At 41.0% G+C, this 18,801-nt stretch overlaps 1 pseudogene; it reads right to left on the reverse strand.

The window, feature by feature from the left end:
* On the reverse strand, positions 466-1,355 carry LOC106502253 (annotated as a pseudogene).

Consider the following 18,801-nt stretch of genomic DNA (forward strand, 5'->3'; position numbering starts at 1 on the left):
CAGTGATAAAGAATCCACCTGTCAATGCAGGAGATACTAGAGACTCGGGTTCCATCTCTAGATTGGGAAGATCCCCGGAGAAGGAAATGATAACCTACTCCAGTATTCTTGCCTGGAAAATGCCATGGACAGAGGAGCCTGGTGGGCCAGAGGTCCATGGTGTCACAAAGAGTCAAACATGACTGGGCACACATGAGCGAGCATTCCGTCCATTCATCCATCCATCCCTGTATCATTTCACTCTGTTTTGAAGAATACTCTGCACATGTGCTACACATCTTTAGATCTTCTCTTTCAACTATTATGTGACTCTCTTTCACTGGCTGGAGCCTTTCTAGCCTCTGGCCTGGTACAGTGGAAAGACCATGGGCTTCGCAGAACTGATTTAAAATCTAAACATCCATCACTTTCTTTCTTTTTTTTTTTAATTGCAAAGTAAGTTTACTGATGACAACTTTATATAATTTACTCCTTATATTTGATGTTACAAACTTTAGGGTCTTTGAGATATGCAGGATCCTTATATGTAACTGGCATGCTGCTGCTGTTGCTAAGTCACTTCAGTCGTGTCCGACTCTGTGCGACCCCATAGACGGCAGCCCACCAGACTCCCCCGTCCCTGAGATTCTCCAGGCAAGAACACTGGAGTGGGTTGCCATTGCCTTCTCTTACTAAGAACCCTGCTACTGCTGCTGTAAGTCACTTCAGTCATGTCCGACTCTGTGTGACCCCAGAGACGGCAGCCCACCAGGCTCCCCCGTCCCTGGGATTCTCCAGGCAAGAACACTGGAATGGGTTGCCATTTCCTTCCCCCGTGCACGAGAGTGAAAAGTGAAAGTGAAGTCACTCAGTCGTGTCTGACTCTTAGTGATCCCATGAACTGTAGCCCACCAGGCTCCTCCATCCATGGGATTTTCCAGGCAAGAATACTGGAGTGGGGTGCCATTGCCTTCTCCATGTAACTGGCATAACCCCCTATATTTGAGCTCTCTTAATTCTTTTTGTGATTTCTTTTTATTCCCACAAAGACCTGTTATGTGCCTCCCATATATGCATCCAGTAAATGGAGACATAAACTGGGATAAAAGCTGTATATTCTTATAATCTACATGGTTTCCGCACAAGATATAATTTTTCAGAGGCTCTTTATAAGGATTTTCCATTGGAGCAGGCAGGTCCTCCTTGCTTGTTATCTGTTTGTATTGTGAACAGCTTCTTCACAGCACTGCATGAGTCCCGGAATTTGTGAGGCAGACAGCAGCTGTCACGACATGCGTCAACTTTCTCCTCCCTAGCCTACTGCAAGAGCTACCACAGAGGCCATGGTTCCTTGCTCCTCCCCTTCCCTCCATCATTTTCTAACTGTACAGTTTTTGGTTATTTCATTAACTTTTCTGAACTCCAATAAAACAGGAAGAAAAACACCTACTGCTGGGATTGTTGGGACAATTTATTGGGATCATGTACACACAGCTGGGCAATGGGTGAGGCCCTGTAACACAGCAGCCTTGCCCTTAGTATGTTATAGCATGTTGCTAGTTTCCTTTTGTGGGGCTGGTTTCTAAACAGTGATTGATGAGGCTTTAAATAACCCCTGGAGGGCCCATCACAAGCCTTATTCTTCAGTGAGTAGAAGGGCTGAGGTTAGTTTTTTGATGCTGTATGGCCCCTCATGTGGAAGGAAACAGAATATTCCTAGTTAAGACAATCCTTTTTTGATTCTTAAAAAACAGTGAAAATTTCTCAACATGCAAGACCTGAAAAGCAGGCTAGCTAGTACTAGCTTTTTAAAGTCTCCAAATAGTCATTTTTATAGTTTATATAGTCATTATTCATGTTTATTTTCCATTGTTTTTTATTCCTCCACATTTTTATGATCTTATAGCAGAGACAATTGTTCTTTCTGCCTAAAGGGCTCCTTTTAGATTCCTTTGTTTTAAAGCACAGGTTTGCTGGCAACAAACCCTCTTACTTTTTGTCTTAAATGTCTTTATTTCGCCTTAATATTTGAAATATACTTTTGCTTGGCCATTATTTTCTTTTAGCGTCTAGAAGATGTTATCCCAGAGTCCTTTGACTTCCATTACTTCTGTTTCTCATTGTTCTCCTGAGGGTAATATGGAAGATAGTCTGACTGATTTTAGGGAGGATTTTCTTTTTTTGTCTTGTTTTCCTAAAAATTTGGTTATGCTGTTCCTAAATGTGTTTTCCTTTGTATTTATCTTGCTCAAGGTTTGTAGTACTTCTTGAATCTATAACTTGATCCCTTCAAATTAATTTTGAAAAATTCTCAAATATTGCCCCTATTGCTCCAATTCAGTTTCACTCTAGAACCCTTCTGGAATTTTAATTACACATATGTTTTACCTTTTCACAATGTCTTACATATGTTTATGCTATTTTCTGTATTTTTCACCTTTTTCTTCTTTTTTTGATTTGAATGCTTCCATTTGGATATTTTCTAGTAAACAATCTTCTGAATTGCTAATGCATTTTTCATCTATCTAAACTGTTGTTAAATTCATTTATTGAACTTTAATTTCATCTGTCTAAACTGCTATTAAATTCATTTATTATATTTTGCAGTTTGGGAATTTATATTTGGCTTTTTATTTTTAATGCATAGATTTCAAATCTCTGATGAAATTCTCCATCTTGTCATCTATTTTCTTGAACATGTTGATTGCAGTTATTTTGCATTCTGTGACAGATGATTCTAGTGTCTGGATCATCTCTGTATCTGTTTCTATTGTGTATTTTTTCTCTTGCCCCGCCCCTTTGTATGTCTGATAATTTTTGTTTGAATGCCAGACATTGCTTATGAAAAGTTGTGAAGACTCTCAGTGATGTTAACTCTGGCAAATGGTCAGATTAAAAGCAGAATACCTTAAATTAATAAGGGAATAAGCTGACTGGAGCTTGGGTTTACAAGGCTGATCTGTATCTATTTACCCTTATTTCTAGAATGTAGTTCAATCATTCAGGAATGATTCAATCAAATCAGGAAGTGTTTACAAAACCCACTCTGCTCTGCTAGGCTCTGAGTGCTAATGTTTATTTATCCAGCACTATGGTACTGTCTGGAGAAGGCAATGGCACCCCATTCCAGTACTCTTGCCTGGAAAATCCCATGGATGGAGGAGCCTGGTAGGCTGCAGTCCATGGGATCGTGAAGAGTTGGACATGACTGAGCGACTTCACTTTCACTTTTCACTTTCATGCAATGGAGAAGGAACGTGGCAACCCACTCCAGTGTTCTTGCCTGGAGAATCCCAGGGACGGGGGAGCCTGGTGGGCTGCCATCTATGGGGTTGCACAGAGTCGGACACGACTGAAACGACTTAGCAGCAGCAGCAGCAGCAGCATGGTACTGTCATTAGCTCTGTTTAGCTTCTCAGTCTCTTAATAGCCTTTTGTTTTTCCTCTCTAACTCTTAGTCTCCTCTGCTTACTAATTGGCAAATATGTAGAGGCAAAATCTAGATAATTCTATTTAAATCAGTTCTCTGCACTTTCGTTCCTTCCAAAATTTTAGCATCTCAAGTCCTGGTTGTTTCGGTGGCCCTGAGCGTCAATACTTGTCTCTCCAATGAGTCTGCCAAAACTCCTGCTCACCTTTTCTGCTTTTTAAAAGCCACTCTCTGCTCAGCTTCTCTACCCTCTATCCATTATGCATGTGAGTCAGCAGATACTCAGTAGGGATTGTAGAATATCAGGTTTATCCCAGTGAGTTTGCCTTCTTTTAGGGATATTGACTTGACTCTTCAAGCCCTGGCTACCTCAGTGGCTCTTCAATGTTTTCAGACAATAACATTTTTTTTTTTTAAATTTAGTTCTTCTAGCTATTTTCATAGGAAGATTTTTTTTTTTTAAACTACAAGCCAGCCTGCCATGGCTAGAAATAGAAACCAAATAGCCCTTTTAAATACAGGGTCTGCTAGGCATTCCAAAGTTAAAGCTTAAATTCAGAGTGATTATGACAACAGATGGAATTCTTCTTTTTAAAAATAACAGCTCACTCCAGCATTCTTGCCTGGGAGAATAAGTTCTATATGGGGACCAAAGGAGGCCCTGGCAGTCTACAGTCTGTGGGGTTGCAAAGAGTTGGACATGACTGACGCTACTTAGCACAGGCTCCCCTGGTACCCCAGCTGGTAAAGAATCCACCTGCAATGCAGGAGGCCCCTGTTGGATTCCCGGGTCAGGAAGATCCCCTGAAGAAGGCATAGGCTACACACTTCACTATTTTTGGGCTTCCTTGGTGGCGTAGGTGGTAAAGAATTCGCCTGCAGTGCTGGAGACCTGAGTTTGATCCCTGAGTCGGGAAGATCCCCTGGAGAAGGGGATGGCTACCCACTCCAGTATTCTGGCCTGGAGAATTCCATGGACAGAGGAGTCTGGAAGGCTACAGTGTATAGGGTGGCAAAAAGTTGGACATGACTGAGCAACTTTCACTTTCAGTTTTCACTTAGCACAGCACAGCATATAACATAGGTATTACTACTATCATCCCCATTTTTGTAGATGAGGAGATTGAGGAACAGGACATCTTAGTGAGTCACTATTTAGCAAGGAACGGTACTGGGATTTGAATCTATGTGGGCTCAGATATTCTTAGCAGAAGCTTAGAACTTTAAACAAGTCTTTTGGACTCTGTGGGAGAGGGCGAGGGTGGGATGATTTGGGAGAATGGCATTGAAACATGTATAATATCATATATAAAATGAATAGCCAGTCCAGGTTCAATGCATGATACTGGATGCTTGGGGCTGGTGCACTGAGATGACCCAGAGGGATGCTATGGGGAGGGAGGAGGGAGAGGGGTTCAGTATGGGGAACACATGTATACCTGTGGTGGATTCATGTTGAGGTATGGCAAAACCGATACAATATTGTAAAGTAACCTCCAATTAAAATAAATTTATTTTTTTAAAAACAAGGTTTTATTATTGAGAAGGTAATATGATAGTCTTTCTCTCTCTTCTATAACAGATAATGAGAAAGACACAGAAAGACCTTTATACCACAGCATCCTTCAGGAACTCATTGCATCCTTCTTTCCATTTGTATTCCCTGCATGCCTTGCACAGAGATGGGCACATGCAGAATCACAATAAAACCTTTTGATTTCCTGGTTGGATCTGAGATCTGAAGTTATATTTTATCATTTGTCCTCTTGCTTTTCTTATGTTACTGTTAAGAATTCAGCAACACACATGGCACTTGTGAAAATGAAATTTAGGGTTACGCAGTATGATTGTGTAGGCCAAAGAGATAGTTTAGAGCAAAATCTACCCTGCGCTTTGCTTGTCAAACTAAGTGATAGCCACTGCAGCAAGGAAGAAGGAGTGCCTTTCTCTTACTCAGATTCTGGACAATTCTAAGAATTTTTCCTGTCTGTCTCACAAGAGGCATTACCCATCTTTTCTGGCCAAAACAGTTGGACAGAAAGGCATCTAAACCCAACTGCTTGTTATCATATACTTCTGTTTATTTGGGACCCACTGCAAGGGAAATTTACAGGGTCTGATAACACTGATCTCAGAGCAGGGAGAAGGAAACTAGGACAGGGAAACACTGGCCATATTTGTACTTCAGAAAGGGAAGAGTTGAATCAGTTTTCTGTCCCCAGATGCTACCTTTGGTATCAGATCAGAATAGATTTCCAGAGAAGAAACTCCAGGTGAAAGCAGCAGTCAGGACCTTTTCTGATATCCTACAATTTCATTTCCTCTGTTGTTTTCACAGCATGAAATGCCCCAGTGTTTCTTTCCTAACCAATGGTGTAAATTTACCCAGCGTCAAGGAACTTCAAAGAACTTGGTGGTGGTAGTGGTTTAGTTGCTAAGTCGTGTCCATATCTTGCGATCCCATGGACTGAAGTCTGCCAGGCTCCTCTGTCCATGGGATTCTCCAGGCAAGAATACTGGAGTGGATTGCCATTTCCTTCTCCAGGGGATCTTCCTGACCCAGGACTCAAATCCAGGTCGCCTGCATTGCAAGCAGCTGATTTACTAACCGAGCTATGAGGGAAGCCCGAGGAACTTAAAACTGTATATTTACTCTACTGATAGTAATAGCCTTTTAGACAGTGGACACAGAGTACTATTGAGCAGTTTCTCTCCATCAGCTGAGAACTAATGTTTTCACACCCAGTAAATATTTAGCTCTATAGAAAGATTAATCAAATATATTCCCATAAAGCACTTGAAATTTATCTATTTTGGATTAAATAGAGCTAAACTAATTTCCTGCAGCAATTTTAGGACATCTATCTAATATACAAGTTTCTACAGTTGATTTCATTTATTAATACCTTGGGATCATCTGAACCAAAGAGTCTGAGAATAGTCAAATAAAAAACTCACTGAATTCTAAGCAAAGTTCCAGAGGACCTTTCAGATTATTAAATAATTAGAATAACTTTTTCTTTGCTAAGTTGTTCAGGGACTTAAAAAAAAAAAGACATTGATCTCTTTTGAGAGGCTATGACCAAAACATAATAGATTGAAGGTTATGAGGTCTGTTTATAATGATGAATTACAAGGCTGTTTATGTTGATTCCTTCTCTTGCTGGAAAAAAAAATCCAAATTTGAGCCATTGACCCTTAAGTAAATATTTCCCTTGGAAAAATAAAGAAAAACATGCCATTGTTAAAATAACATATAGAGGGTAGATAACACCTTTCAGTAGACCGTTTTTGCTTTCAGGTGGAAACCAAATAGGTGAGTATTTTTAGAATACTGAGGCTTTGTGTATGGATACAATAATTGAGTGACTTCAGCTATTTCAACAGGGAAGCTCGGTACTTTTTATGACTGTGTTTAGGGGATTTTGCACCCAAATATTGCTCTGGTTAGCAGTAATTTGGGGAAGGGTGATATTACTGGTTACTGGTAACATTGACTGCTGCTAGTATTGACTACCTGATACATTCTAGGAACTGTACTAAGCAATTCTATGTTATTTAATTTAACCCTCACAACAATTCTTTGAGCTAGATAACCATTACTATCCCTGATTTACAAATGAGGACACTGAGCTTTAGTGAGGTTAAACTAAACTTAGGTTAACTTCCCTAAGATAGTAGAGCTGGGATTTGGACCCAGCATCTCTTTGCTACTCTCTTAAAATACTGTGGCATGAGCAGGATGGTTGAGAGTAGTGGGAGGGGAGTGTAAGTTAATATAAACTTTTTGGAAAGCAGTTTTGAAATACTTATCAAAAGACTTTTAAAATGTCACATGTTTTGACCAAGTAATTATACTTCTGAGGGTCTAGTTTAGGACATTGTTTAGAGATTTAAATAATGATTATGTATATGGATGTTCACTGAAACATTATTTATAACAGTTTATAATATAGATTGAACACTAATGTTCTCTAGCCCCTACTAATTGTAATGGACACATAATATAAATTATGACAAAGGCATAGTTGGAACATGTGTATCTTTTAGTAATAATATTAAAAAATGTATTTGGGGGAAAAGGTTCAGAATTTGTTGTCAGGTGAAAAAGAGAGATGTAAAACTGTACATATATAGTATGACCATAGTGATGTTTAGAAGGAAGGAAATCCAGCAAAATGTCATCTGTGAATAATGAATTATGAGTAGTTTTTATTTTCTCCTTTATGCTCTTTGATATTTAAAATATTTTTCTAGAATGAGTACAAAGTACTTTCATAACCAGAAGAAAATGCTATTATTAATTTTGTTTAAAGAACAGTAAATTCGCCAACATTGCAATTTCCATTGTCAGCAAATCACCTTTTTTCTTTGAATTAAAAAAAAATTCTTTTGCTCTTAGTCTTATCTTTTCGCTGTGCAATTTCTATGCTATCACTGGAGAAGAAATCCTTATCCCAGGCAGATAATTACCTTGGGAAAGAGGAAAGCCCTGTGTTTACTCAAACCTTGCCCTAAACACTGTTGGTGCTCTCCTTGTGTTCACTCAGCCGTGTCCAACTCTTTGTGACCCCACAGACTGGGCCCATCAGGCTTCGCTGTCCATGGGATTCTCCTGGCAAGAATAGTGGAGTGGGTTGCCATTTCTTCCTCCAGGGGATCTCCCCGATCAAACCCATGTCTCCTGTCTCCTGCACTGGCAAGAAGATTCTTTATCACTGAACCACCTGGGATCCCTAAAGTATTTATTGGGCTGCTCTGGGTGTTAGTAGTGGTATGTGGGATCTAGTTCCTGGACCAGGGATCAAACCCAATCTCCCTAAATTGGAAATGTAGAATCTTAACCACTGAACCACCAGGGAAGTCCCAAGCTCTCTTTGGACACATTTAAATCCCCTGAACCTTCCCAGCAGATGGTAGGGAGACACCCAAAGGCAGGGCCCAGGGAACTGTAATCAAAGTGCATCAGAATTGAAGAACATGGTCAGAATGTGTCCACTGAAACTGACACTAATCAAAATAATATGATAGAGCTTCTTCCTACAAAGTAAAGGTGCCTTCAGAGGAAAATTGTGAATATTCTTTTGCTTATCCAGCATATATTTATAGATTACCTTCCATGTTAAAAATTCTGTGTTAGGAGGACTTGGGAAAGTTCATATGGATTTAAATCAGCCGTGATGAGCCCACGAGGCTGCCTGAGTTTTTATTAACATGATAGAGCTCTCCAATCATGGGAGCAGGGAATCTCTCAGCTTAGTTAAGATGCCAGCAAAAAGAGTTTTCAGATCTCATTGAAGTTGGGAGATATCCTAAGACTTCATAATAAGACCTGCATAATGGACGCTTAAATCACTTTCCATATACATAGTCCTACGTGTGTTCCATCCTTGCCAGACCCTAGTCATAAGCGGGAAAGTGGAGTTGGGAGAGGGGAAGAAGGAATGCGGACATCCATTAAGCAGTGTTTAGTGAATAGAAGACTGAACAGCGGTAAAACACAGCTAAAACAGACCCAGTTCCATCCTTCTTCTCCATTTAGTAGTCTCAGGCTAGAGTCTCATTCCTTTAGCCAATATCATGAGTTGGAACACCTCTACAAGTGCCCATCCCTAATTCTCTGGTCTGACCTGGCCACCTCTCCATCTGGATTTCCCACCACTCTCCCTCTTGTTCCTATCTCTCCAGAGACACTGGCTTTTTGGCCATGATACATGCCAGCCGTGTTCCCACATCAGATGTTTTGGCTTTCCTGTTCCCTCTCTGTACTGCTGTCCCCACGGGCATGCGCATGTCTGATATCCTGTCTCTTCCTCATAGTCCCTTCCCCACCATCTTATGTAAAACACTCTATTTCCTCCCCTGACCTCCTGGGACTCTCCACCCCCATACTCAGTTTTATTGTGCTTTTGTACCACTTACCACTATTTGACAATATGTGTTTAGTTTTTTGTTTATTGTCCTACATTAGAATGTACATTCCATGAAGGCAGAGACTTTGTCCATTTTATTCACTATTGTATTTCCAGCACATAGAACAGTGTTTGGTACATAGTAAGTGCTCAAAAAATAGTTATTGTGTAAATGAATAAACATACTTTTCTGGAGGGTGGTTTGGGAATATGTGTCAAAACATAAAATGATATATACCCTTGATCTAGCTAGTCCAACTTCTTAGATTTATATTAAGGAGATAATCACACAGTTGAAACATAATATACACAATGAAGTTAATCACAGGATTGTTTAGAGCAACACACAGAATGAGAATCCAAATATCCATTAGTGGAACCTTGTGATAGAGGCAAACTGATTGACATCATTATATGTAGATCAATATTTATCGAAATGGAAAAATGTTCACAACATATTAGGGGGTGAGGAAAATTAACTCTGGAAGAGCTTGTATGGAATAATTGCATCTAATAAGATTCTATCATACTTTGTATGTATCTGTGTATAGAATAATGTGAGGGCAAGTATTCACCAAAATAATAACAGTAATCTTGGTGGCTGGGAGTGGGATTTGGGGTAATTTTTACTTATCCTGTATACTTTGTGTATTTTTTAAAATAAATGACCTTGTATATTTCTGAAACAAATTTAAACAAAGTTAATAGAGCTCTTCTATAAAGTTTTTTCTACTTCAGAGTCGATTTTAGTTTGCCCTGTGTCTCAGTAGCACCCAGGTGACTGACTCGCGATGCCTAAAGAAGTACTGCAGGTTCATCCCGGTTCCTGCAGGAGTGGTTCGCTGAGCTTCTAGATGTTTTGATGCCTTTTCCGCATAGCCCTGCCACTGCCCTAATAAACACTCCTTCCTGGTTACACGGCCCTGATAGCAGCTGCCTCCCTATTCCTGCCCCCTCCTGTCTGTCTTCTCCAATGGAGCAAACTACAATGGTTCCCCATGACCCACAATGGACTCCGCACTCTGGGCTGGTCATCCGGAGCCGTCCGCGCACACAGCCCCAGCTTCTTTCCCTAACCTCATCCTCAGCTACTCCATTATTCTGCCATTTCATCTGCCTGGTGTCTTGGGCTGTGTCCTAATGCCAGCCTTTCTTTTTCTCTGGAATTCCTTCTCTTTTGGCCCATTTCACCTTTGTCTTTTTCAATCAAAACCCTACAGAATGACCTTCCAGGAAACCTATAGTACCTAAAAATCTGTGTTAATCCTTTGCCTCTTAGGATGTGAGTTTCTTTTGGTTTATGTAATGGGTATGTATGACTGGTACGCTCTTCGAAGGCAGGAAGTAGCTTATGCTTCCTCACATTATGCATTGAATCTGTTTATTCATTCAGCAGATTTTTGTTAAGCGCCTGCTGTGTACATGACCTTGGGCTAGGTTCTTCTTTTTTTCTGTGATAGGTTCTTGAAGAAAACAGTGAACACAACAGGTACTTCTAGTCCAGGATGCCACTATGGAGGGCCTTACTCATCTTCAATCTCTTGAGTGATAAGCTTCCTTATAAACTGCGCATCTACCAGTAATGCAGATATGCCTTCAACAAGGGAATGGTTTGTAAGGAAGAGGGATCAGTAACTTACACTTGATTCTCTCTATTACCAATAAGGACTAACAGAAAGGTTTTTGAAAAGAAATAGTCTCTTCTCTTGGTCCTTCAGGCACTATAGACCCTAGACTGTATAGAAGGAAACCTTCATCAGATTTTTTTTTTTTAATATGTGTTTGGCTTTTTGTTATTACTATGTTTTAATAAACATTTATTTATTTATGGCTGTGCTGCATCTTCGTTGCTAAGCGAGGGTTTTCTCTGGTTGCAGTGAGTGGGGACTACTCTCCACTGCAGTGTGTCAGCTTCTCATTGTGGTGATTTCTCTGATTGCAGAGCATATGTTCTAGGACTCATTCAGTAGTTGTGGTGCATAGGTTTAGCTGCTCTAAGACATGTGGGATAGTCCCAAATCAGGGATCCACCCTGTGTCCCCTGCGTTGGCAGGTGGATTCTTAATCACTGGACCACCAGGGAAATCCTCCATCAGATTTCTTGATGAACAAAATCTATTGAACCAGGCAAGCTTGCTGCTGAAGAGAGGACTGTCATAATACTAGAAGTGAGATCCTGAATGTTCCCAGACCTTTATGAATTGTCAAATGGATCATTCTAGGATATAATTTCCTCTGTGAACTGGAGCAATTATGTAATATCATACCATGTACTTCCTAAGTTTTTCATGATATTAGAAACCATGAGGTTAAATCTAAGAATGTTGAGTCTACTGGGTTTTTTTTTAAAATTTAAAATATAAAGTTATTAGATTTCCCTGGCAGTCCAGTGGTTAAGACTCTGACCTTCCATTATAGTGGCAAGGGTTCAATCCCTATTTGGGGAACTAAGATCCCACATGCCTCACAGTGTGGTTAAAAAAAAAAAAAGTGAAGTTATCATCAATAAGTTGGAAAAGTTGCAAAAATATGAGAAAGAAATCAAAGATCTCAGCAGCTAAATTAATGAAATTCACACATCTCAGTATTTACCCTAGGTGTTTTAGGGGGATTCTTGGTCAATAATTCCCCTTGCTTTGCCAGGCCACAAATTAAGTAGTTAATTCATTTTATTGAGAAGTAAATGAAAGAGTCAGAACTCTGAGAGACAAACATAATTTAAAAGGCATTTTCAATAGAATCCCTTTTGCTCTCTACTCAAGGTAACATTAAATATTGATCAGTAATGTTATTGCTAGATTTTTTTTCTTTTGTCTCAAAAGTCTCAATGGGTATAGTTGTCTAACCCCTTTCTTTAAAACCAAGGTGATTCTCAATAGACATCCAATTATGACATTTCCTTTCTCATTTAGACACTGAAAAGTCAACATTATTTTAATAGAAATATCACAAAGTAGCCTGGATCTGCAATTTTGGAAGACACAGAACAAATGTAGGATTTTTCAAAAGTATCTTTTTTTCTTTTTTTCTATTAGGAAAAATGGCCATAAAGATGACCATGCATTATATTTTAAAAAATTTTTTGTTTTTTAATTTTCGCAACGTTGTGTTGGTTTCTGCCATACAACAAAGTGAATCAGCCATAATTATACATATATCCCCTCTATCTTGAGCCTTCCTCTCTTCTCCCCATCATATCCCTCTAGGGCATCTCAGACTGGGCTCCCTCTGCTATGCAACAACTTCTCATCAGCTAACCATGTATCATTATACATGATAGTGTATATTAGGGCTTCCTTGGTGCTCAGATGGTAAAGAATCTGCCTGCAGTACAGGAGACCTGGGTTCAATCCCTGGGCTGGGAAGATCCCCCAGAGGAGGACATGGCAACCTACTCCAGTATTCTTGCCTGGAGAATTCCATGGACAGAGGAGCCTGGTGGGCTACAGTCCATGGGGTGACAAAAGAGTTGGACATGACTGAGCAACTAAGCACAGCACAGCAGAGTGTATATACACATTGATGCTACTTTCTCCATTCGTCCCACTCACTCACTCCCTTTCCTACTATGTCCTCAAGTTCATTCTCTAGACTTGAGTCTCCATTTCTTCCCTGCAAATAGGTTTATCAATACCATTTTTTCTAGATTCCATATATATATGCATTAATAGACTGTATTTGTTATTCTCTTTCTGACTTCACTCTGTATAACAGGCTCTAGAAGGATGTAAATATTGGTGTTCTTTAAGAGGCAAAGGTCAATAAAATAGACAGTTCTCTGGATCACTTTCCTAACAATGTGGGTTGAAGCAGCCAGGGTGGGTTTGGTGGCTACATGGGATTAGGGATCAGGCTTCTTCAATCTTCTTGCTACATCATGACATGCGGCTTCTACTCTGTGGTCCAACAGGACTGTTCTGGCTTCAGTCAGCACATCTGCATTTCAGCTGGTGGGAAGGGGATAGATGGAAGGAGAGAGCACACTTCTTTCTGTGAAGGGTAAGACCCCAAATTTGCACATATCATTCTAATCATTCTACTTACCTCCCACTGGCCAAAACTTAGCCACATGGCTATAGCAAGCTACAAGAGTGGCTAAGAAATATCAACTTTACTTATGCGGCATTATGATGAGCTAAAAACTCTATTTATGTATAAGAAGATGAGAATGGAAATAAGGGGACAACTGGCAATCCCATTCCCATGTATAAACAAGAAGGGAAAAGAAAGGAAAATGAAAATTGGAGAAGTTAAGGAAGGGAGAAAGAGAAGGAAAAGTCAAGGGTTGTTTTGGTAAAGGTAGACTGTATTTTATGGTGTTTTCTTATTTGCTGTTGTTCAATTGATTCTGGTTGTCCAAATTTATTTCTCATCACTGCAATTTGCAATGCTATATAACAGACTTAAACTTCTTTTTATCTATTTTTAGTAGGTCTTAATTATGGAATTCCTTTCAAAGAATAAATATTTGTGAGTGCTTTCTACAAACCTGAAACAGTAGTAGGTATCAGACATACAGTGAAGAATAAGAGAGATGAGTCCCTACTTTCCAAGAATGATGCGAAAGCATGAGGTGGGGGAACAGATACTAACTGAGTAATGGAAAAGTGATGAATGATAAAAATGAGGGGCACAGGGAGCTATGGTAGCATAGGGGTAAGCACCCAGGCTTTGCTGGGGAGGGAATGATTTCTCCTCTTAAATGCTTTTTGCATAAGACACCCACAGAAGCCTATTAGAAAGTGAAAATTATTTTTCACCTTTCAATTATTCTTTTGATCCCAAGAATGTTACATGTGAGCATGCTAAGTCGCTTTAGTCATATCCGACTCTTAGTGACCTTATGGACTATAGCCTGCCAGGCTCCTCTGTCCATAGGATTCTCCAGGCAAGAATACTGGAGTAGGTTGCCATGTCCTCCTCAGGGGGATCTTCCTGACCCAGGGATCAAGCCCACGTCTTTTACATCTCCTGCATTGGCAGATGGGTTCTTTACCACTAGCACCACCTGGGAAGCCTAGAGGCTAAATAGTCAAGTCCATTTACTTGAACCTAATGAAACAACCATGTCATCAGTATCCACTGTGTCTGAGATACTGGACCAGACACTCTGGGAGCTACAAAGGAGAACAAGAGAGGGTCTCACATCTTAAGTAGCTCATGCTCTAGTGAAGGAGATAACAGTGCAACTCAAGGCATTGTGATCAAAAGCATGGTAGAGATGTCCACGAGGCCTAAAGGGAAAGGGAGATGAATGCTAGCTTGCTGTGGGCTCAGTTTCAAGGAGAACATGGCATGCTAGCTAAGCCTTGAATACTGAGATTTGGTAGAAAGGTCTTTTAGGAGGACACAGCTGGAACAAAAGGCACAAATTGCAGGATATGTGTAAGGACTGACCTTTAGTGAAAGGTAGCTGCTGGAGTATTGGGGACAGAGGGTTGTCATGTGACCCTAGACATGGAAGGTTAGAATAGATGCAGGGAGGCCTGGATCACAGCACTAAGGACTTTCTTCCGTAGGCCAGGGGAATTTGCTTTTAGATGCTAACCACAGAGAGGGGAAATCTGAGGCAAGAAAGCCAGAAGGGAGGGCTTTAGTTTTTAATTTTATTTTTTATTTTGGGCTGCACTGGGTTTTCGTTGCTTCACGGGCTTTCTCTAGTCGTGGTGAGCAGGGACTGCTCTGTTGTGGTGCATGGGCTTCTCCTTAAGGGGGCTTCTTTTGTTGCAGAGCACAGGCTCTAGAGCACGTGGGCTTCGGTAGTTGTGGCGCTTGGACTTAGTTGCCCCTCAGCATGTGGGATCTTCCTAGACCAGGGATCAAGCCCATGTCCCCTGCATTGGCAGGAGGATTCTTAACCCTTGGACCACCAGGGAACTATGAAAGGTGGGCTTTAAAATGTAAGGATGAAGGAGAGATGCCTTAGTGAGGATCTGAGCATCTGTTTGGATGTTTGCAGGAGTGAAGATGGGGAGGAAAATCACAGAGGAGAAGAAAAGTCTGAAGTTTTAAACCTGAGCGATTGGGAGGAGGTTGCTGACATTTAGTGCTTCAGGGAAGAAAAGGAGACAAGAAGCGTTGGCTATACACTCCTGGCTGTCTGCCCAACAGCCATGTCACTGCTCTTCACAGAGCCTGATTTTGTCAAATGTCAACCATTCTCAGCCCCTTAGGAGTGTCCTAATTGGTGTAAGCCAGTCAGCTCAAGGCATGGACCCTGCAGACTGTCAATGGTTTAGGGGTGGACATGGCCCTTAATTGGCCCTACCCTTTTGAGTGCATATTCCAGGTTTGGGAACACACACTTCATGTAGCAAGTGCACAGCAGAGTCAGGTAGCTAGACACTGAGATGGAAAAGGGAAGCCCCAGGGAACTGAAAAGAAGGTGATCTTAAAGAGAAAAGAGCTGAGGAAATCAACCCCATCAAGTTTTTTATGAGCCCCCTCACCCTTGACCTGTACATGTATAGACCGGGCCCAAAATGAGAACTGAACTATGTGACAGGCCACCATGCTGGTCTCATGCTGGTCCCTGGATGGCACATACAGTAGCCCTGCAAACTCAGAGAATTCAACTGTCATTACAACTGCAACCCACAGAGGACTGGTCAGAACCTGTGACCTGAACCCAACCAGATCAATTGCCTGCTAAGACAGAAATATAAAAATGCTCCATAGGATTTAAACAAGATCCTGAGCCTCATTACCTAAAAATCAAAACATCAAATCTACAATCCAAAATTACCATCACACAAAGAAACAGGGAAATGTCAACTCACAGGAGACAAGGTGACAGAAGCCAACAGATTATGGAATTATAACTTTAAAAAATTTTTTATTTATTTATGGTTTCGCAGGCCTTCTCTAGTTTCAGAGAGCTGAGGCTACTCGAGTGGGCTTCTCATTTTGGTGGCTTCTCTTGTTGCAAAAGATGGGCTCAGTCGTTGTGGTGCAGCAGCTTAGTTGCCATTGGGGAAGGAAATGGCAACCCACTTCAGTGTTCCTGCCTGGAGAATTCCAGGGACGGCAGAGCCTGGTGGGCGGCTGTCTATGGGGTCGCACAGAGTCAGACACGACTGAAGCAACTTAGCAGCAGCAGTAGCTTAGTTGCCATGGGGCATGTGGAATCTTCCTAGACCAGGGACTGAACTTGAGGCCCCTGTATTGGCAGGAGAATTCTCTTTTTTAAAAAATTATTTTATTTTTAATTAGAATATAATTGGTGTTGGAGAAGACTCCTGAGAGTTCCTTGGACTTCAAGGAGATCCAGCCAGTCAATCCTAGAGAAAATCACTCCTGAATATTCATTGGAAGGACTGATGCTGAGGCTGAAACTCCAATACTTTGGCCACCTGATGCAAAGAGTTGACTCATTGGAAAAGACCCTGATGCTGGGAAAAACTGAAGGCAGGAGGAGTAGGGGACGACAGAGGATGAGATGGTTGGATGGCATCACCGACTCAATGGACATGAATTTGAGCAAGCTCCAGGAGTTGGTGATGGACAGGGAAGCTTGGCGTGCTGCTGTCCATGGGGTCTCAGAGAGTCGGACACGACTGAGCGAGTGGACTGGACTGAGAAGATAATTACTTCACAATATTGTGATGGCTTCTGTCATGTCGCTCAGTCGTGTCCGACTCTTTGCAACCCCATGGACTGTAGCCTACCAAGCTCCTCTGTCCATGGGATTTTCCAGGCAATACTACTGGAGTGGATTGCCATTTCCTTCTCCAGAGGATCTTCCCGACCCAGGGGTCGAACCCAGGTTTCCCGCATTGGGGACAGACGCTTTACCATCTGAGCCACCAGGGAAGTCTGTCATACATCAACATGAATCAACCATAGGTATAATATGTCCCCTCCCTCTTAAACCTCGCTCCCACCTCCGTCTCATCTCACCCCTACAGGTTATCACAGAGCACTGACTTGAGTTCCCTGCATCATATAGCAAATTCCCACTGGCTGTCTATAACCACTGGACCACCATGGAAGTCCTGGAATTATAATTTTTACGTGGCTCTTATATAAATGCTCCAAGAAGTAAAGATAATCATTCTTGAAATGAATGGAAAGATAGAAAGTCTCAGCAAAGAAATAGAGGATATAAGAAGACCAGATGGGAATATCTGAACTAAAAAAAATAAACAGCCAAAATAAAAAGCTCCCCAGATGGACTGACTAGCAGAATGGATATAACAGAAGAGTCAGTACATTAAAAGAAAAGTCAATAAAAATTATCCATTACGAATAATAGAAAAAAAAAAGATTTGGCAAGGGTAGGGAAAGCATAACCCCTCTTTCTCCTGTGGGAGTATATCAAAAGGTCTAACATTCATGTTATCACAGTCCCAGAAAGAAAGTAGAAGAAAGAAACTTAAGAAAAAATATTTGAAAGAATAATGACTGAAAATTTCCTTAATTTTGAAAATGAGCAACAGAAATACAGGATAAAGAACAAGGCAAACAAATGTCATAGAAGACAATCAGGGACTGAAAAGATTCTGGTCATATGAATGCCCACTACTGCTCCTTACTGTGAGACCTTGGGGAATTTCGCTTATCTTTCTGAGTCTCAGTTTTTCATCTGTAAAATAGGTAGAGTAAGACCTACCTAAAATAAGGCTATTGTGAAGATTGAATCCAGTGTTCTAAATAAAAGATTTAGCACAATTCCTGACTCACAGGAGGTGCTGAATAAATAATAGTTTTTAAAAAAGAGAAATAGAGTGGGCAGCAAAGAAGCCAAGGATGATGAGGACTGAAAAGAGACGGTAGGGTTATGCACAAGGGAGATGATCACCTGAGATGATTTTGGTAGCATGACCAGAGCAGGAAGCAGACTATTGTGAGAGTCTGAAGGTGAGAGCTAGAAAGATTGCTTGCGAATCCAAAGTTGGTGGACTATTCCTTCCTTTTTCAAGATGGAGAATTTGATCCTGTTTCTTTAAACTGAAGAGAAGGTGCCCAAGAGAGAAAGTGATTAATGACTACGGAGAAAAATAGGACGCCTGATAGCACATGGCCTTGGAGAAGACAGAAAGTAATTGGATCAAACTCACAGTTGTTTTTTTGTGGTGTGTGTGTGTGTGTGTGTGTGTGTGTGTGTGTGTGTAAGTTTTTGTTGTTGCAATGGCTTAAAGCAGAAATAACAAGCTTATTATAAAAGGAGGTGCGTGGTTATCATGGTTTGCTTATTGTTCTAAAACAGAAGCTCCGGTACTCTGGCCACCTGATGAGAAGAGCTGACTCACTAGAAAAGACCCTGATGCTGGGAAAGACTGAGGGCAGGAGGAGAATGGGTAGCAGAAGATGAGACGATTGGATGGCATCATCGACTCAATGGACATAAGTTTGAGCAAACTCTGGGAGATAGTGAAGGACAGGGAAGCCTGGTGTGCTTCAGTCCATGGGGTCACAAAGAGTTGGACATGACTGAGAGACTGAAGAACTAAAACAGAGATTCTCAGTCCTTTTTCACAG

Source organism: Capra hircus, chromosome 1 (assembly GCF_001704415.2).
Source record: "Capra hircus breed San Clemente chromosome 1, ASM170441v1, whole genome shotgun sequence".
Taxonomy (NCBI): domain Eukaryota; kingdom Metazoa; phylum Chordata; class Mammalia; order Artiodactyla; family Bovidae; genus Capra; species Capra hircus.